At 41.5% G+C, this 19,919-nt stretch overlaps 1 protein-coding gene across 1 annotated transcript in view; it reads left to right on the top strand.

Moving 5' to 3' along the window:
- The first annotated feature begins 1,233 nt into the window (after positions 1-1,233).
- pvalb6 (parvalbumin 6) overlaps positions 1,234-19,919 on the top strand; it is a 44,149-nt gene continuing 25,463 nt past the window's right edge. The window contains exon 1 of the mRNA XM_072369400.1: positions 1,234-1,478. The gene's annotated coding sequence lies outside the window, so the exon portion shown is untranslated. The remainder of the gene's footprint in view (positions 1,479-19,919) is intronic.

Raw genomic sequence — 19,919 nt, 5'->3', positions numbered from 1 at the left:
ACAGCTAACCCTGTTGACAGAATCAGAACCATCTCACCAAGCTGATGGATGGTTCTGACAGTGCAGATGGTCAAAAAGTGTTCAAATGACCACAACTTGACAAAAAACAAACAACTACAAAGAGACAACCTGAAAGACATGGAACCTAACAGCAAAATGATCTGAAAAAGACACAAATGATAACAAAGAGACGACACATAGCAAGAATAATTAAAAACAATAGTAAAACAACCAAAAATACCTAATAAATCTGTGTCATAATCCCTCATCCATGGCAGTAAAGTGTTGCGTGATGCTCTAGAACGTTGCCATCACACTTCATAAACTTTCTGAAAGGCACATGACAGCTCAGTGGATTTTCATAATATCACCATGTTCCATTCATCCTTTCTTCTGTCCTGTACATCCCTTCCCTTCATCCTGGAGTGCATTTAGCCAGAGGCTAAACTGCTTGTCCTCCTTTACTCTCCAGTCCTGTCTAATGCCCTGTACCATTATCACACCACATTTTTTTTCATGGATACTATCTTCTCTGATTCCATTTTTGTCACTAACGCATTGGAAAAATCTCTCTCCTTTCTTTTCCTGTCTCCTTTCCCCCAACAGACCTCCATTGGCTGGCTCGGCTTGCTAAGTTATTGCCCCAGAGTTAATTGCAGTATCAGTACTGCAACACACTAACACAAGATTGGATTACAGTGTGATTTAATGGAAAGAAGGACATTTTCTGCTCTCTGGAATTGATCGTCTCCAGGGACGGCTTGACATAAGTTGTACTTGTATTTCCTGGGCCCCTTAAAGCTTAAAATTTCTGCAATTTTGTGCTTCTACTCATCTTTTTTTTTCTTCAGTTTTTCATTTTCCTCTGGATGTTTTTTGGCATGTTCTCTGTCACTTTGTCCTCCAGCTGTCTTTGTGACGCTCCTCTCTTTTTCTTTTACCTCTAGTCTGCTTTCCCCCCTCAAACTCCATTGCTAGGCTATGAACTCCCTTGTAAGCTTCTCACTCTTTTATCCTCCCTCCTCGTTACCACTAAACCCATTTTCTTCTTTTTTCCTCTCTGCCTCCATTCCTGTCCCTCCTTTTTTTAACTAACTTCTCTCTCCATTCCTCGCTATCCCTCCTCCCCTCAAACATCACACAATCCCCTCCTATCCCAATCCAGTGCACCCTTGCAAACTCCCTCCCTCTCTCTTTATCTCTCCCTACCTCTCTTTCTCCCCTTCATCTCACCTCCAGCTAGCCGGAGCACCCTCCTCCCCTCCTCCTCCTCCTCTTCTTGGATCGTTGAGCCCGCCTGCTCTAGTCCACTTTCCTCTCTCTATACCTCTCACTCTCTGTTATCTCTCTTCTTCTCCCTTTCTATCTCTTTCTCTCTGTCCTCCACTTCTCTTCAGCTGCCAGAAGCTCGCTGCCTCGCCGCTCTTCATTCAAGAGAGGATTCAGAAGCACTCCAGACAAAGACCTTGTCACAGAAGGTAAGTGCCTCTTTGTGTACTGTTGGTGGTCATTCACTTTACCTGTACTGGAAGCTGCTTTAGGAGTTGTGCCGGTGAGAAGGAAAGAAATGGAAGAGAAAGATGGAATGACGGACAAAAAAGACGTGGAGTAAGCCAGCTGTTCTGCAGTGGAGGGGAAAGTGACATGATGGGATAGAGGAGAAAATGCAAAAGAGGCAGTGAACAGTGGATGATGTCAGGGGAAAAGTGAGGGAAAAGCAGTGGAATAAAGACTGTTTTAGTGCAGCAGTCACAATTCTTCTGCAGCATCTGAAAGGACAGAAAGTGACAGAGAGTTCAAAGAAGATGAAAAGAGAAGGAAAACTGTAAATGATTAAAAAAAAAAAGATCTGCAGAGCAGCAAACACAAAACGTTTCAAGGTGGTGGAATGAAAAAAAAAAAGAAAATTAGTAGCTGATATTTCTCTGTGTAGCATCTACATGTCTACAAATGCAACGGTGCCTGCCTCCTCCTCCTCCTCCTCTCCCGTAAGAATCCCATTCACAAACAGGACCTGAAAACAGGCAATGGTGATTGGTTCCCTGAGCACTGTGTGTCGATGTGTTCTTCACTGTGTGTGTGTGTGTGTGTGTGTGTGTGTCAGAAAGAAACAGAGGAAGATATGGAGCGAGTGAGAGGGAGGAGGGGGGAGAAAACACATTACGTTCCTGTGCGGGTGATGCTTTAGAGTGAAGGCTTGAATGAAACTGCAGGGTGTGCTCTTGTACATTAACGTCCTCTATAATACCACAGTCTATACCACACACTGCTGCAGTGATGGTGAGAGATGTACTGTCCATATTAAAAAGGCATATTTGTGGAACCAATGCGTACCATAACGTTACAGCACGGTGACAGACAGATGTGGTCGCAGGCTCGGGCGTGAGGGGTGGTTTTACACCAGACCTGAACTCTTTCTCTCTCATTGCGTCATTCACAATGCTGTTCCAGATTGTTATCCTTCTCACCGCCACTGCCAACCCTCCTAGATTAACAACTGTCCAAACAGCAATGCTCTCCTGTCTCCCCAGCGCTGGCCAATTAGAAAGTGACATTTGTCATCTTATAATACATTAACTGCATGAGTAAAAGGTTTTACCACATTTAGGCCCAGAAGGCAAACCAGAGTCATCTAGGTTGACTTATATGTATTGTTGCAAAAACATTTTTTACTGAAACACTAACAGAAGATAGAAGAGAGAGTCACCAAAATCAGTAGGAAAATCAGGACAATGAAGGTCATGTTGAGCCTGAAGCAAATAAACTAACAGGCAGGGCAGTGAAAAAAGCTTTATCAATAAAATATGTAATGAGCTGATATCGCTTCAGAGATGTTTCTTGTAATTAAATCAGTACAAATCACCCCAAAACCTTAGGACTGATTAATGAAAATTTGAAAAGTATTGTCGACTGGCTGGGAAGTCCAATAAAAGGATGCTGAAATTAGGGCAGTTGGTTTTCACCATGCAGTTCCAGGTACTGCACTTGAGGCAATCTGGACAATTCACTGCTTTTCATGGAGGTCTGAATACATTTGGAGCAAACACCTAGAACTTAGTTAGATCAGTGGTGACAGAAAATGATTTTCTCTGAGACAAACTAATTAACATATCAAAGCAACGCTGGGTAACCTCGTGCACTTGTCTGTGTTCAGATTTGAGGTAGGAATTAGTGCAAATTTAGTGGCTTGGTAATGAGGCATGCTTCCTATTATTGCAACGGACAGTCGGACGTAAAGAAAAAAAATCTGAAAAGATGACAAGAATATAAAACTACGTGCACATGATTCAAGGTAGTGACTGTAAAGAGGCAAATGAGAGCCTGAGACGAACCTTATTCTACGGACAGAAGTCCATAGAAGAGTGTATTTGGAATGGCGTGGTACTTTTCTTAGAGAGCTACTGTGGAGTTGCACATTGTCACTCATCCTTCTGCACTGGTAAGTGACGCACAGGCTGCACCAATGCTAAACGAAAATGTCATTCTATAGTGCCGGGTTATACAGACGAATTAAGAAGTTCAAAGGGGTAGAGGGGGACTGACACCTGATTCCGAAACATGGGATTTGTGTATGAGTCCAACCTTGTCCATTTTTTTACTTCCTTTGCTCTACGACTGTAGCCCACTACTTCATGAGGCAATTACAGAACTTGGTTAAAGTGAGGAAAACAATTTAGGGTCACTGGGGAGGGGGGAGGTTGGCTGGAGCTTATCCCAGTTGTGCACCCTGGACGTGTCAGCAGTCCATCGCGGGGCCATGACAGCGACCATTGAGACAAACAACCATGCTCACTCACACTCACTCTTAGAGTCAATTTAAAAACACCCCAAAAAAGTGTGTTCGGACGGCGGAAGTTGGAGTACCCTGAGAGAGTCCACACATACACGGGGAGAACATTCGAACTCCAAACAGAAAGACGAACTGTGTGCAAGTAGATCAATGCGAACCACCGCAGCACCATTCAGCTAGACGATGAGACACAAAAAATATATTTTTACTGCAAAAAAGATTTGCCTACATTTTCCATGTTACCATGGCAATGTCTGCCAAAAGTGTTAAATTACCAGCTTGAGGAATCTTGCCTCTCCAAAACTGACAATTTGGGTGTACCTTCTATGTTCTATGTGACAGTTTCATTCCATTGATATGTGAATCAATCAAGTCTCTGGAGACACATTCTAATACCTGATGTGAATGTACTTCAAACTAACTACTTGGGACAACTTTGTCTCTCCTTTGTCTAGTTCTTTAAAAAAAATGGATACTATTGGAATACATGAGGATTTACAGTAACCATCTTATTTTGTCCTACCTCTCATGGGCCACAACTCTCTTAAACCTGCACATCACAGACCTCAGTAAACTCCATCACCACTTTCCCATTAGATATAAAAGTCAGGCCTGATACATGGGGAATATCTTCTCCCGATTTCATGGGAATCCAGTGATTTAACAGGAATGAAGCTCTGTGGAGTGTGAAATACTCAGATGTGAAATAATGTTCCTGTGGGAGGCGACCTCAGCATGTGGCTGTGGGGTGTGTGTGTGTGTGAGAGAGAAAATCAGAGTTAAAAGGATAGAGGCAGTGCTTATATATATGTCTTTGTGTGAGAAGGAGAGCAGGGAGGACAAAGGCAAGCATGCATCATGGGTGATGTGATCGTAACCACTCATGATCAGAGTTTACATCTCTGCCAAATGTACTGTTTCCCCGGTGGGGCATATATCAGTTCTTTAGTGTGCCCAAGGTCACATTTACAGTCGCAATGCTGAAGGAAGTGGTCTGAGTAATTGCATCGAAATTACCCCCTTTTAATCTTGAATAAGGTTGTGGTGTTAAATGCAGTTTAGAGTTAGTTGGACTAGAGCTCAATCAAGCAACCCGTTTACTAGAATGTACTTATACATGCTTTTTGGAATCACTATCTGGGTTCCCATTCATTAGCTGAGCAAATATGAAGAGATCTTTTGAAAAGCTGCAACAGAGAAATGTGCATTACACACATTCCAGTGACTGGTTCAAAGTAAACTTGTCTGCATAGTGTCACCAGAGGGTGGTGGTATAGGCTATGCTGCCTGTGGTTTTCAACTCAGTAGAAGCAGTTGTCTTAACTGGAAATAAGCCTTGAGAAGGAAAAAAACAAACAAAAATCAAACAAGAACAACAACAACAACTGTGGTGGACATCCACAGAGGAAAATGGAAAGAGCTCTGGAAGAGTCTCTTGAAATACCTGGGATATTATATAGAACTAGAACCAGTATAGTGCTGAAGATATAAAGACTGAGCTAGCTGGAAATACTCCACAAGTACTCCAGAGCCAATGTTGGGCACATTTGCAGTCTCAGCAATTCATGTATGAAAACGGTGACAGAAAAAAGCGTGCATGGAGCTGTGGCACCACAGCATAAATTTCATCTGTGTCGGTGGGAGTGGGACAGGTGCACAGCATGGGGGAGTGCATTAAAAGTCATGAGCCTGTTTGTGTGTGTATGTGTGTGTACATACATGTTGCCAGTACAAGATTAATGACAGGAGCAGCAAAATGTTGGTTTAAGGTCTGATTTGAAATGAAAAAAAAGAAAAGGAAATGGGTTCTGTGTGATCCCGTGTGTTCCCCTTACACTTTGACACCGTTTTCCACAACACAGCATCTACTTTTGTAGGTCCATGTTGTGTTTGGTTCAAGATCAGAGCACACCGATGGCTGCGAGCACTGCTGAACTGAATGAAGACATGATTCTTATGATAATTGTCGCATGAAGGTGGAACATCCATTACTCACACTTATTAGGACTCACTGGGCAGTGTCCTAGTGCAAGACACGGAACCCCATGTTGGCCCTGATGCTTTTGTCACAGTGTGAGTGTGTGTATGACAGAGAAGACCTCTTCACAGGCCAATATTGTGCAGATAAAGAAGTGACTAAACGTGGTTTGTAGTGTGAAGTGCTTTGAGTGGTCAAAAAGATAAGTAAAGTGCTCTTTAAAGGTAATACTTTACCATCTCATTTTAGAATGCATGATAAGATTTTGATGATCAGCGCAAGCCGGCCTTAATGCCTGTGGGACCGTCAGTTTGGCTTAACCATGAGTCAAGTATCTAACAAACTGAAGATGACTAGCTGTTGAGGAATCACCAAAATGTCAAGAATTAATTAGAAGAGGAACTTGAATGTTTGTTCCAAATTGCAATCCACTAAAATGAAAAAAATAAATAAAAGCAATCTTCTTATGACACCAGCAAACTGTCTGGAGATAACTACCGTGAGCATGAAAACACTGAACTAATCTTATGGCAATCCATCTACCAGTTAATGTTTGAATTTGATGCGAATGGTGTGGTATGGAGTTGCTGCTGTTTTGTGTAAATAGGTTAGAGACGCAATAGCTACTTTTCTCATGGTGCATTTTAGTTTTAATATTGACTGAAAGGGTACTTATGTAGAAAACGTCAAAGATTGCTACGGGACACAAATGATCCGACAACCTATTTGAATGATGATAAGCTACAACGCCTCGGTTTTTCTGCAGGGACCAGGTGTCCAGTCGCCTGGTCTGGGCAGCCAAGGGAGTGGATGTCGCGAGCATTGTGCGAGAAAAAGGTCAGCCAGAATGCAGAGTGAAAGTAAATGGCTCGTCTCCAATCCAAGACGTCAAGCTCTCAAATGGTCGCTGACCAGAACATTCAGCTATTATTGTGTTGACTGATGCTTTCATTGGCAACTTGTCCTTCAACATGATTGAGAGTGGAATCATAGAATGGGCAAAAGAAAAATACATCAGTGAAGCGCTTCTCAATCCAGTCTGCCAGATGCTTCCTGCCCCATCTTGAGGTTACATTGTGGTATTCAAAATCAAAGTACTGGGCATCTAGAGAGTTATGCAGTGACGCCACCATTCAGGGGTAACAGAAGACACACCATTGAGACCGCCTGTTCTGCACGTCATTGTGTAGACCTGCATTCTGGCTTCATGCACAAGAAGACATCGTGGAAGGAATGCCACTGATGGTTGCAATGATGACTGCACATAGGCGCACTTGAGTGCATACAGTAACTTTGTGTGTATTGTTGGGGGAGGCTATCCTTTATCATACTTTGCCAGTTGCCCTCTGGTACTCTATTTTCCCGCCTCCCTTTGCTGTGTAGTGGGGCGTGTGCAGTGATATGACTGAGAATGTGTGCAAGTAGAACAGAACATTGCTGGTGGGAGGACTGGATAGGGTAAGATATAGGAGGAGCTGTTTGCGTAGGCTTGTAACCGAAGGTGAGAGATGTCAGGAAATGGTCAGTCAGTTGAGAACGCTAAAAGGGAGGTACAGTGCTTTCTCTGTATGGACTAACATGCATTTCACTCTTCATGTTCTCTCACTTCTTGTGAGCTGATACCTAATTTTCAGGATGAGCTGTGGTTGCTGAGTATATGGCCGCCTCATCACCACAGTGCCTGTGCAACTTAAGAAGTTGTCGGCATAATTAAAACACCATCATTCCTCACCAGAGAACTGATGTTGCTCTGAGAGAATTTGAATTTGCGCTGATTTCAGGAAAAGCAAAATGAACCCCCCTATTGGCTGAAATAATTAAAAGACAGATTTTGATAAAGCTAGATGAAGAGGAGGAAGTCGCATGCTCTTCATGGAGTGCCAGGTTTAGGAAAAGAAAACGAACGGGAGATTAAAAACCACCAGTGCATTTCCTTCATATGCGAGCACATAGAGTATACACAGAACTTTATGCTACAGTGACCCTGCACTGATGCTGCAAACTAATGCAAACAGGAATAAACAGGTGCACGCATATGTATGCCAATGTGGCATACCTTCCCCAACCATCCAATCACAATTACACAGAAAACATTAACAAATGCCCCCGTTATCATCATGGACCCTGACAGAAGGCTGTGAAAGGAATACTGGCTCCCTAGAGTTCTCCCTGGTTAGTTTTTGTTTCCAAGGTCAAGGACAGATGTTTGGCTATGTAGCCGGCAGCTGGACAGAGCTTGATGGCCTAACTGATACTCAGGCCGATCAGTGTAAAACGTGCCTGGCGCTGCCTGTTTGGGATTTACTATTCTGTGTATGTGCCTGCGGACATTAACTCAACATCATGTGCATGTGTACTGCATGTTGCTGTTTTCTGTGTTTGTGCTGGTGGCACCGGCTCTGGAATCCAGCCACTAATGAGGAATGAAGAGCATGAAGTGAATAGAACCTATTTAAGCATCAGATGTTGCAGTTTGGCTTATATCTGTATTATTGATGGGATTGCGGCAGGGTTCTGATGGACAGAGCTCAGCTGGACTTTGTTAGGTCATGTGAAGATGCTGCACAGTACGAAAGGGCCTCAGGTGTGACGTCGCCCTGCAATAGACACCAAATACTTGATTAAAAGGTTGTCTTCCTCTTTGTTTTATCACTGTAGCGTGTTATTCCTCCTCTCCATCCTCTCTGATTACAGTACATACTGTATGTGTTGGAGTAATTAAATCCATATAAGCCCACCTACCTTGATGCATTAACTCACATTTGTACGAAATGTTCTAAATGGAAAGCACTCCATCAAGGGAGGTCCAAAGGTTATTTGAGCAATTTAAAGGGTTAGGGTGTGTTTGTGGACACAGCGAGTGACAGAAGTTTGAGTATTTTTAGTGAGGACAAAAAGTCATTGCTAACTTTAGACCGTCACACAGGTCAGTCCACAGCAACAGGAGTCCGCCCATTTGCAATTAGGAAACCCATGACCCCTTAAATGAGATCATTAACAAACCCATGGTCAGATGGGACAGAGAGCCAGAAAAAGGGATTGAGAGGTCTCTTTTTATTTTAGCTCTGTCTTTTTTCTTTTTCTCTCTTTTTTTTTTCAGAGAGAGAAAATTAATAGGATGATGATGTGGCCTATTTTGACAAAGTCACTTAAAGCTTCCATCTTCGGGGAGCCGAATCGTGGTATATATAGATATAGATTAAGCTGTGAATAGTGTTCACAGGTTAAGCATTTAGTTGGCCCACAAATTTACGGTAACTACACAAATACCAATCTTTCATTCATTTTTAATGTAGTATGCCTTTCAGTTGGTTGTACATTAGCAACAGTGAACAAATCTAAAATACTTCTGTGGATTCAAAGAATAACTGATAAATCACAGTGGAGCTGATTTAGATGCACATAATCTACAGTAGATCTTCACTCAAAGCTTTAGCTTTTTATGCAGTTGACAAAATAATTGAATTATTTATCATTGTATTTTCTGCTAACTGGCTACAAGATTACTTTTTCTCAAGGATGAACCACCAGAGACTCTACATAAAAGATAGATGTAGCAACGATGACATCACACTTTAAGGACTTCTGTTTCAAAACCTCGAATTGAACATTTTGGCCATTGTCATCTTAGTTAGCAGAAATTAGATGACCCCATTAGGAAGTGGACTTTGCTGATGGCCAGCGGACATCACACATACTCAGAGGATACTGATGAGTCATCACAATGTAGCCTCATCCTAAAACATACACTGGAGCCTATCTCAGCTATAAATGGGCAAGAGGCAGGGTACGCCCTGGACAGGTTGCCAGTCCATCACAATTTATTATCAAAATTATAAAGTTAAAGCACACAAATGTTGCTCCAATATACTGCCTCCAGTCTTAAAGGGTTAATAATACCCAAAGCATGGCTGTTACACTTTTTGTGTTTCAACAAACAAAATTTCAAAACATGCTGTAAATTACTATACTAACATTTTAAGGAGAAACTCAAACTGAACAATACAAACAGCTTTTTGTGGTGCTTCTGTTCTTTGTTGGTAAAAAAAAAAAGGGAGGTAAGAAAACCCCCTTGTTATTCAAGTGATGAAATCAAACTGTAAAATACTTGGAACTGAAATATTTGGATCTAAATTCCCTAAATGTTTGTTCCTATTGTGCATTTATTGTGTTCAAAGTAGGATTATTCAAAGCGGGGGAAACTCCTAGTAGAACTGAGGCGAGCATGTGGGAGAAGGAAAGTTTCCATAAAAGCACAGCACTCTATCAGCTCAGCAAATGCTTTATCCCAAAAAGCCTCAAATGTGTTCCAATGTGGAGCAAAGAACAGTTCAAAGTGCATCATCAATCCATGACGTGAATGACAAGGCCTCATGAAACGGAATTTGTAGTTAACATGATCCATCAATGCTGCTTTGAATGTCATATTCCAGGCTACATCCTGCCCCTAAGGAAGAAAGACTAGGATGCTGATGGTGAGGAGGGCTTCTTGTTCTCACTTCATCGTCTGACTGTACTTCCCTTTCATTTGACCTTCATTTTCTATTCCCTGACTGTGCATTTAATTTAATCCACAACTGTTATCCCATCATCTATCCTCTTTCTTCCCTTCCACCATCTCTGTTTTGCCTGCTTTGCTGCTGCTGACTTCCATTCAAACCCTAAATTAACAACATAGTTTTTTATACTATAAGAATAGATAAATACGATGAAAAAAAGATAAATATCAGGCAGAAGAAGCCACTCTTTACTTTTTGCTATCATTATTGTAAGATGAGCCAATACAGTACGACACAAGTCAAGTACACATCTGGAGTCCCAGGAGTCGATGCTTGAAGGGATATATATATATATTTTTTTTTTTAGGTGGGCTTGTATGTAGTCTCCAGAAATAGCTGGAGTCTTACCTGCTTACATAGAAGTCAGAGTGCGCTCAGTTTGGAGAATCCTCGTGGTTGCGCTAAAAGGTACAAGCTACTCAGAGGAAGCTACTCTATAGAAAATTTCTTCGCAGTTTGAGTAAATGCAAATATTGTGGATTTTTTTCACCTCATTACTTCTGCATCAGGCAGTTTCAGACTGTGTCTGGGTGCCGTGGTCCATGTTGCCACATGGTTTTCTAATTAGGGCCGTTTTGAAACACACCACAGGTGGTATTGCTCTGCAGACGTTCTGTGTATGAGAAAGTGTAGTGACACAGTAAACACTGTTTGACATGCAGAAGGCACGCGGTGTAGTGATTTTATTATTTTTTTTAAATAAAGATGTAGGTCTCCAAGTACAATTACTAATATGGTGCTAATATTTACAAAATGTTTAAATGTAGTGATAATTGGTACATGTGCATTTACTTCGAGTTATACTGTGTAGCCTACTATACTCTGTTTACTGGTACTGATAGACAGTTTCCAGAGCTTGTGTTTAATTGGTGACTAATTCACCTTAGTGTCTCATTCAGTCTGGTAAGACCAGTCTCTGGCCTGTGCTGCATGTATCATGGTTAAGTGGGGCAGGGCTGAATGGCAACGATGCTTTGATGAGACCATTTTTATTGAAAATAATATGGAACGATATTATTCCAGACGATATTTGACAAGAGGGTTTGAAAGTTGTCTGAAGCAAAGCGACCCTTTAGAAAAATTCACAATCTTGCGTCTGCTTGAACTATTCATTTTTGGGGTTTGAGTTGCAGATGACAAACTATGCTGTTCTGGAGTCCCTCATCTGAGCAGAAAAACAAAACAAACCCTGAAGTATTTCTGCATTTATCTAGGCTCTTCTGTGAAAGCCTCCGTATACCAGCGCTGTATAGTTGTGTAATGCACTTCAGCTTTACATTGCTACATGTAATTCTGTACAAAGAAGTCCAGAAGTCTGCGGTACTCAGTGTATGCGTCTCTATTCGATTCTAACCCTGCGGCAAGAACTGAGTTACGCTGTCTCTGTCTTTCGTGGCAACATGAATGACTGAACTTTTTTCTTCATGCAAGCACCCCCCCCACCCCCCTATTGATTGTGTTTTCCATTCTGCTCACTTTCTCCAGCTTTGTGAGAAGCTAGGGCCCTGTGAACTGGCCTGAGGCAAGTGCTGATAACAAGTATGAGGATGGAGTTTGCAAGCAGCAGAGAAGCTTCTGCCAGAGTGTGTCTGAGCTAGTATTACTTGAACTGTTTGGTGCGTTCTGCTGCAAGGTCAACAAAGCCCAAACCCTAACCCCCGCCCATCTCTTTCCCTGTCACAGCACTGCAGGAGATGCTGTGAGTGACAAGAGGGTGTTAAATGCTGACCAAGCATCGCTGCCAGGGGTACAGATGCAAGGCAAAATACACATACTGGCACAAATTGGCATCCATGTGCACACCCATGGGAGCGGACGAGCACTGCTCACTCAAGCAACTACATATTTGAATATTTGAATCTTCACACACTATGCCACCAGTGCTCAAAGAAGAGTACTGATGAGCACTTGAGAGGCCATGAATGGATCCCGCTTACTCTCCCATTCCACTTACGGCATCGTTATCCAACTGTGAAGATAAACTGTGGGTCTATATTTAGACGATCCTAAAACCCACCAGCAAGCTCGAGCGCAATGCAGACAAGTCATGTGTCAAAGTAGAAACCACTTGGGTAATGATGCACAAATTGGCACGGTTGAATAATTCTCAAGATGCAAGAACAAGGTTTAATGTCTAATTTCAATTAGCTGCAGAAATTAAAATCATTTTAATGATATTAAGTAGATTGTGCTGCAGGGTGGTGCTGTTAGGCCTATTTATGCACTTCATTGCTGATGAAGGTCAAATCCTCTCCTTAAGAGGAAACAAAGCTGTTGACTATGTTGAATGCCCCTTAACACTCGCCTTCTTGTCCAATGTATTTAACCAGTCTTCAAACTGTGACTTTAACAACCCCCCTTCCGCTCCTCTTTTCGAATCACATCACAGACGCGGTCCAGAATACAAATGATGTCTTCCTTTCTTTATTTGCGTTGCCTATAATGCTGTGGGCTCGAAAAGAGTGGGAGGTGGGGGTGAATGTGTTGCACTAAAAGAAAAGGGAGGAAACAATAGCAAAGGGAAGCTGCTCAGCAGACAAAAAGATGAGAAGATAGCGAGAGGAAGAAACAGAGATAAACAAGGGGGACGGAGGGAAAGTGGAAATGAATGGAAGATTTATGTACAGGGAATGACAACAGGGAAAGATAGCCTGAAAAACTGCACAAAAAGTTTTTTTCTTTTAATCTATCGCGTTTATCAGTATTTGTCTTATGCCTTGAAAATGTTGATGCGACACATGCTTGGGTCCACGGTTGTCACTCCAGCTCATAATGGATTGATCAAAAATATCCAGTCACTTTTGCCCCTACACTGCCTCGACCAGTCAGCTGCATATTGCATCTTGTGTAGCTATGCATGACATTAATTTCAGAGGGCGAGCGCTAGCACTCCAAATGAAAGCAGTATACACGAGGGAGCCATCATAAACAAACATGTTAAAAAAAATAAGTATAGTCTTGCATTTGTTCCAGCGTTTGTTTTATGTGTTCCCGAAAGACTAGCAGTTTGTTTATCCTGCCCAGCAACACGGCACTGAAAATGTCCCATTGAACGAATTAATTTGTTCCCTACACTACACGGATGACTGTTTTATGAACTAGGCTCAGTACGACGCTGGCTTTGCAGGGAGACTGAAGCTGAAAGTCGAGGCTGTTCCTACTGTAAAAGGGCACAAGTCTGAACCTCAAGCGGTGAGTGAAACTATTTCAAATGTCTGTGTTTTTAAGGCATATGAATGGATTTTTTTGTTCACTGGGCAAATGGAAAGTATCCATTTGCTACTTCTACAACTACTCAGAAACACAAAGTTTCTCACACAAGCAACCATAGTTTGCATTTTCCACCCGCTCGCACTTCACATATTGTACACAAAGAACTCCAATTAGCAATTTAGCCTTGGTTAACAATAGGGGAATGTATAAGCATCATTACCTTTCTAGTTCTTGACAGCAGATGTTTTATGCCTCAGCTGACATTTCCCCACACTTCCCACATCTGCACCTATTAACACAGGAGTTTACAGAAAAATATATACACGGTAAGAACTGAAAGGCACCACATTTATAATGTTGTACAGTTGCAGCTAATGGGCAAATTGACCAAACAGAGACGTCCTGCTGTAATCTTTGTCCTGGTGATTTGTCCTGCTGCTCACTTTCATATTATGGTTATGATTCTGGCTCCTTCGTGCTGAAACAAATGCAAACTATTTGGACGTTTGAAGTGAGCAAATCTAATCTAGAGGTACCCAAGATGAAGAATATAATGACTAGAAATGGTCATGCCATGTCCGCTCCAAGCATGCTGAGATAAGTTTGTACACAGCAAGACTATGCAGTGAGTTAGCAAATTGAATTTAGAGGGCGACACATTGCCTAACGCTACAGACACTGGCCTCAAAACGATTACCGCTTTTTTATCTTGGCGTGACACGACTACAGCTTAGTGTGTAGCCACACACATTCGTGGACGGACTACAAAGGTGTGACTGATTCAGAGAGGCACTTTTCTCTGTCATAGTGCACCATTTTGAGGTGTGCTTCTGTATATAAGAATTCACCCTTGTGTAGTTAAAAAGAGACAAATTAGCTATTTGTTCTTATGTGAGACCAAGAATAGTCATGTCCACATGTCCATTTTAACCTCTAAGGTTGGATATGTTAATGTGCGGGTCTATGGAGATTGAACTGCCATCAAATAAGCCATAGTTGCTTAATTTTCCAGTGCCACAGGCTGTCCCTTGAGACTTTATCATCTGCAGTGTATGATGTCATTTAAAGAGTCCACGATTCTCTCTGTGGGCAATTGACAAGATTAAAAACAAAGACTGGATAACCGGGTCTTTCTGTCCCTCTGGCAGCTCTGCATTAAAGACAAACAAAATAATAAATGGAAACAACTGGGTGGGCTCAGAAACCCTTCTCAAAACTACTGTCATTGATTTTCTACTCTGAAGACAGTTGTCTTCTCTGTACCCAAACACTTTAGGGCTGTTGTTAAAAGAAAAGCTGATGCAAGTCAACGGTAAACATGGCGCTCTCCCTTTTTCTTTGAAATATGTTGCTGGAATCAAATTCAAAGGGAGCATACATAAAACAACAGTTTCAGTTTCAACATTTGATATGTTATTTTCATACTATTCAGTAAATGTATGGTTTCATCTGTTTAAGAATCATTGTGATGTGTTTTATTTTACATTTCACACAGCGCTCCTACTTTTTAGGAGCCTACCTTTGCTAAACAAAGACGAGAACTGTGATATGCAAGCCGTAGCACTGATTAAGTAAGCCTTATTAACAAAGCAAGGTTGTCCTGACCGCTTTCAGGCAGTACGCAATGAGTCAGATCTCAGAATCCATCACCCCTCATTAAAATCATCAAAAAGGAGTCTACTGCTTCTAACCCCTGAGGACCTCGCGCTTTGTCCACAAGATGGAAGGGTAGACAATGTAAATGCTTTACCCAAGCTGGTATTTGTGTAAATCCTCCAACATTAGATTAAATAGAAAATGGGACAGAGAGAATGGAGCGAGCAAAAGGTTAGAAGTATTTACTTATCTTGACTCTCTGTGACCCCGTTTACTCATGGCTCAAACCATTTTTTTTTTGTGTTGCATTGCCCCAAGTGCCGCACCATCCAATACGAAGACACGCATATAAACCCTGTGACACAATCAACACCCTCCTCATTGGATTTAATGAAACAAAGGCAAGCCAAACTGGACTCGATCACTTTAAAGCAGTCAAAGAAAAAAAGTAGGCCCTGACATCACACTGCTCTCAGCCAGTCAGGCATGACAAAGACTGCAGCATTTTCACCCGGGGAGACACACAATGAAGACACAACAGTAAACTAATCAAGCCTTCCAGTGGCGTTTTCATTCAGCAAAATTTGATTTGAGATACTCCCAGGGCAGAGATGAGTAAAAGGATATATGATGGTTTAAAAAGTAACTGTTGTGTGTTTACCGTGAGACTGCAGGCACGCATAATGTGTGGATGGATGAATTTTTACTCCCGTTGAGTGTGTGTTTGGTAGCATCCCGGCCTGCTGGCTCTCTGTTTTGCAATGCTGAAGAATAAAAAAAGGCAATAAGACAGTGAAAAGAATGAGGCATCAACGGTAAAGTGACAGAGGAGAGGGAGTTCACTCTGACAGATGTGCAGCCTGCAGGATGGTGACACCAATCACATGGAGAATGTTAAAAAGCAGAGATTTCACTGCCAGAGTCAAGGTTATCTGACTTACAGAAAAGCACTGGTGAAGCAAATAGAAAGTCTGGTGTTGCTGCTCTTGGTGATGGTTGCATTTAGAGGGTTGGTTTCGAGCAAAACAAGCTCGAGTATCATTGCGTTTCCCTCAGACACAGAGATAAAACACTTGGGTGTGTACCATAGATTTTGTCCTTCCTTAAGCCCAGTGGATGGAGGTATCAGCAGATCCATAAATTGTATTAAAAAGATGGGCGTAGCCATGGTGACATCACAAGGTTGTCTGTTGATGATGGTTTTTAAGCCTTGGATGATCTGACTGAGAGCATGCACAAACTACTCTATTTTACTAATTGGGTTAGAGTAAAATAACCCAATTTATAGTTTACTGAATTGAAATCCTACCGAACTGAAAATTATTTGACCATAAACTAATTTGGAAAATGTTGGGTAAAGTGATAAATAAGTAAAATGCAGCATCATTTTTCCACAGAAATACACAAGTGGATCTCTTTTTTTGCGACAAAAATGTGCCCCCTGCTGGTTCATAGAAAAAATGCATGTGTGTAACAATGAAGGCAGTCCATTGGCAGCAGTGTAAAAGAATATCAGTAACTGCTTTTATTCGAGTAATGGTCTCCGGAGTACACTGAGAAGATAGATTGTGTTTCCACCAGATGAGCCACGAGACATTTCAGAAGTGCCCCAAAAGGAGCTTGACGTTTTACAAAGTTTTCAAAAACTGGGGGTTTCCGGTTTGCACGTTTAAACGTATAGATGTCACTACTTTCTGCGTGTCCTCATTGTTTTTACTTTAAAGCTCTTTCCAGCTTTTATATGCAGTCTGTACCCACACAACTCTGTTGTGAAAACTCAACCCGCAAAAATAATTATGATCCATGCTTTGATTTGTAGTGACAGACTGTGATCAACCATCTTCTTAATTCAATACATTTTACACGTTTCATGTAAAGTGATACTAGTTGTCGGTGCCTTTTCTTTCCGTTTTTGTCTAAATGCCTCAGGTTTTCCCCCCAGAGTAATTCTGTAGAAGATGGCTTCTTAACCTTGTCTACTGCTTAAGGCAGCACACCCTGAGTCTATTATTTGCCTATCCAACAGGAGCCATCTGTGTTTCTTTTCTCTTTAGATAAAAAAAACTCCCCTAAAAAAAGAATTCTACTACATAAAATTGTCCCTCAACTCTGACACACATATATGTTTATCCATAAAAGAAGAAGAATTAAGACATTAAACCTACTAGCTGCAGCTTTTCTTTTTTTTGCCTTTCCTAATAAGTTATTTTTTCCATTTTAATACTTCATGGACCCAAGAGTAAAAATTGTGATAATGCTGTATTGATGCAGTTGTCTATTTAACCAGCCAGCTTAATTAATCCATTTGGAATTAGAAGAAAAGAGGGAAGAGGTGGGGAGAGTAATGGCTTGGCACAAGACCCGGCGGGTTGGGGAGATGGCAAGGAACACATATTTGTCACACAAAGCCTAAAACACATATTTGTATGTCTGTGGATGTATATGAAAAATGATCACAACAGAATATTATTCTAAGTACACACATTTGTGTTGTGTGTGTTTGCCGCATATGCATGAAGAGAGACACTATTGTCCACATCACATATTATAGCGGATGCTGACTGGCTAAACATGAAAAGCTGTTTGCCTGGAAGAAGAAAAAAAGAAAGAAAAAAGCTGAAATGCTGGGCACAGAAATGTGCAATGATGGGGCTATTGGCTGCTCACTGAGAGTGGGTGTGTGTGTGCATATTTGTGTGTGAACCACAACCTGCTCCTCCTGCGGTCATCATTCAATGCAGCGCACCTGGAGTTTAAGAGCCCGTCTGCTGTGGCCAAATGATCTAGGGAGGTGGAGGGATAGGAGTACAGGGAGGGAGAAATAGAAGAAGAGAGGGGAATCGAGGATTTAGGGATGAGACGATGGGGGGGTTGCAAAATGTGCCAAGATGATGCAAGTACATAGAAGTGTGTTGCTGAGAGAAAATGAAAGCGTAAGATTAATGGAGGGAGATGCAAAGCAGGGAAAGTGAGTGGAAGGAGACTCTGAGAAGGACGGCTAAATGAGAGGGAGGAGATGGATGGAGAGGCGGAAAGAGACGGATGAGAGCTTTCATTGGGTTGCAGGGACACATTGTTTCTTCAAGAGGATGGAGTGGGGCCACACAGACAAATGAGGGAGATTAGATAAAGAAAAAAAAAAGTAGAAATAAATCAAAATCTATGAATAGAGGGAAGAACAGGCAAAACTTAAACTAAGCGTTCACAGAAAAAGGAGATCAAGAGCAGTTCTCAGTGGATAACAATTTAGTTTTTCATTTTTTTAACTCTGCTGCCCAACTGGGCTCCAGTCCCAACAGATTATGTCATAACATACACGTTGGAGGTACTCAGACATCAGTTTGATATAAAATAGATAAAAGTTAGATCCAAAGACATGCCCCTCGTCTTTTCTTCACAATCTCACACTAAAGACATCTTCCAAACTGTGTAGCTGACAGAGACAGGCTGACACCATGCAATGATTCTGTAACATGGAAATCACAGGAAGGTCTTGGACAAAGTTTGTCTTTGAATGAAAATAAGTTTCATTGGAGATTGTAATACAGACATTCTGGACACCCTCAGTGGTTATTCATCTACGTCCTGACTGGTCAGAGCTCTTTTTGCCATTATACACACATATTGAAACTTCCTCAATAAAAGACCAGTAATGGTAATGTTAGTGTTTGTCTTTGTATAACCATGTCTTAATGCTGTTTTTACAAATTAACAATGTTTTTTAAATGGAGATTTAACCACTAAAACAAGTAATCTTATTCCCATCCAATTACTAATAGCAGGGTGTTTAGCTTCAGTGCTCTGGGAGATGCAAGGTATATACAAGGTATATACTTTCTGATATAATTAGCTTAGTTTATTATTTTTGATGGACAGCAAACTTTAGCTCCACACAGCTCACATAGACTGAGCGAGATACCGTCCGTCTATGGTTGTTGTTGCTGTCAGTTCCAGAGCCTTCATGTGAGATATTATGATTGATAAACGTTTGTTTCTGTAAAGAAAAGTGAACTGTGCCCTGCTCATGCCGCAGAGAGTACAGCAGCCTCAGTGTAAATTAACTCGTGCACCTGGCAGTTGTTTTCTAATCAATGCTGATTGGAGCTGGAGCCGATAAAATGCTGCTAATATTGGAGTCATTTGATGCTGGACTCAAAGCCAAATAGACAATTTCCCATCAAACCCAGAAGTCAGATGTTAGTGGGTGATGGTGTCTTTTTTTTTTTTTTTTACCAATGTTCTTCAAAGGGAATGTTTGGCACTTTGCAAGGGTTGCACTTCTAAATCAATAGATTATTTTTTTGTAAGCCTGCGAAAGTAGATTTGATGCCTGAACCTAAGCAGCCGGGTGGAACACTTTTAGTCACTGGTACATAAGTCCGTATATGCATCATTTATTGAAAATTACTTCAGCATAAGGGAACCGACATCAAAGTGTGAGCATATGTCAGAAATTTAACAAAATTTGATGCTCTTTGCATCTTTGATATTCTGACTTTTGTTCAGTGTGGCAAGTTCTTGGACGTCCCCCAAAATGTGACTCTTCTTCTTGAACACATTTCTCATTCGGTTATTAACTATTTGGTGACATCTGCTTGATATGAGGAGCCCCGGAGCTATTTGAGATGTAAAGAGACACTTTCCCGATGAGACATGCCATCCGATTTAATCTTGTCTCGTCTAACGAGAGAAAAGCATAACAGTGGCATGAGAGAAATGAGAAAATCGTCATAGATACTGACGAGACTGTCAGCTGCCAGCACTCATCAACAAGGGAGTTAGA

This window comes from Leuresthes tenuis, unplaced genomic scaffold, assembly GCF_036924035.1.
Source record: "Leuresthes tenuis unplaced genomic scaffold, fLeuTen1.0.hap1 SCAF_17, whole genome shotgun sequence".
NCBI lineage: Eukaryota > Metazoa > Chordata > Actinopteri > Atheriniformes > Atherinopsidae > Leuresthes > Leuresthes tenuis.
This window is presented reverse-complemented; position numbering and strand designations above follow the sequence as displayed.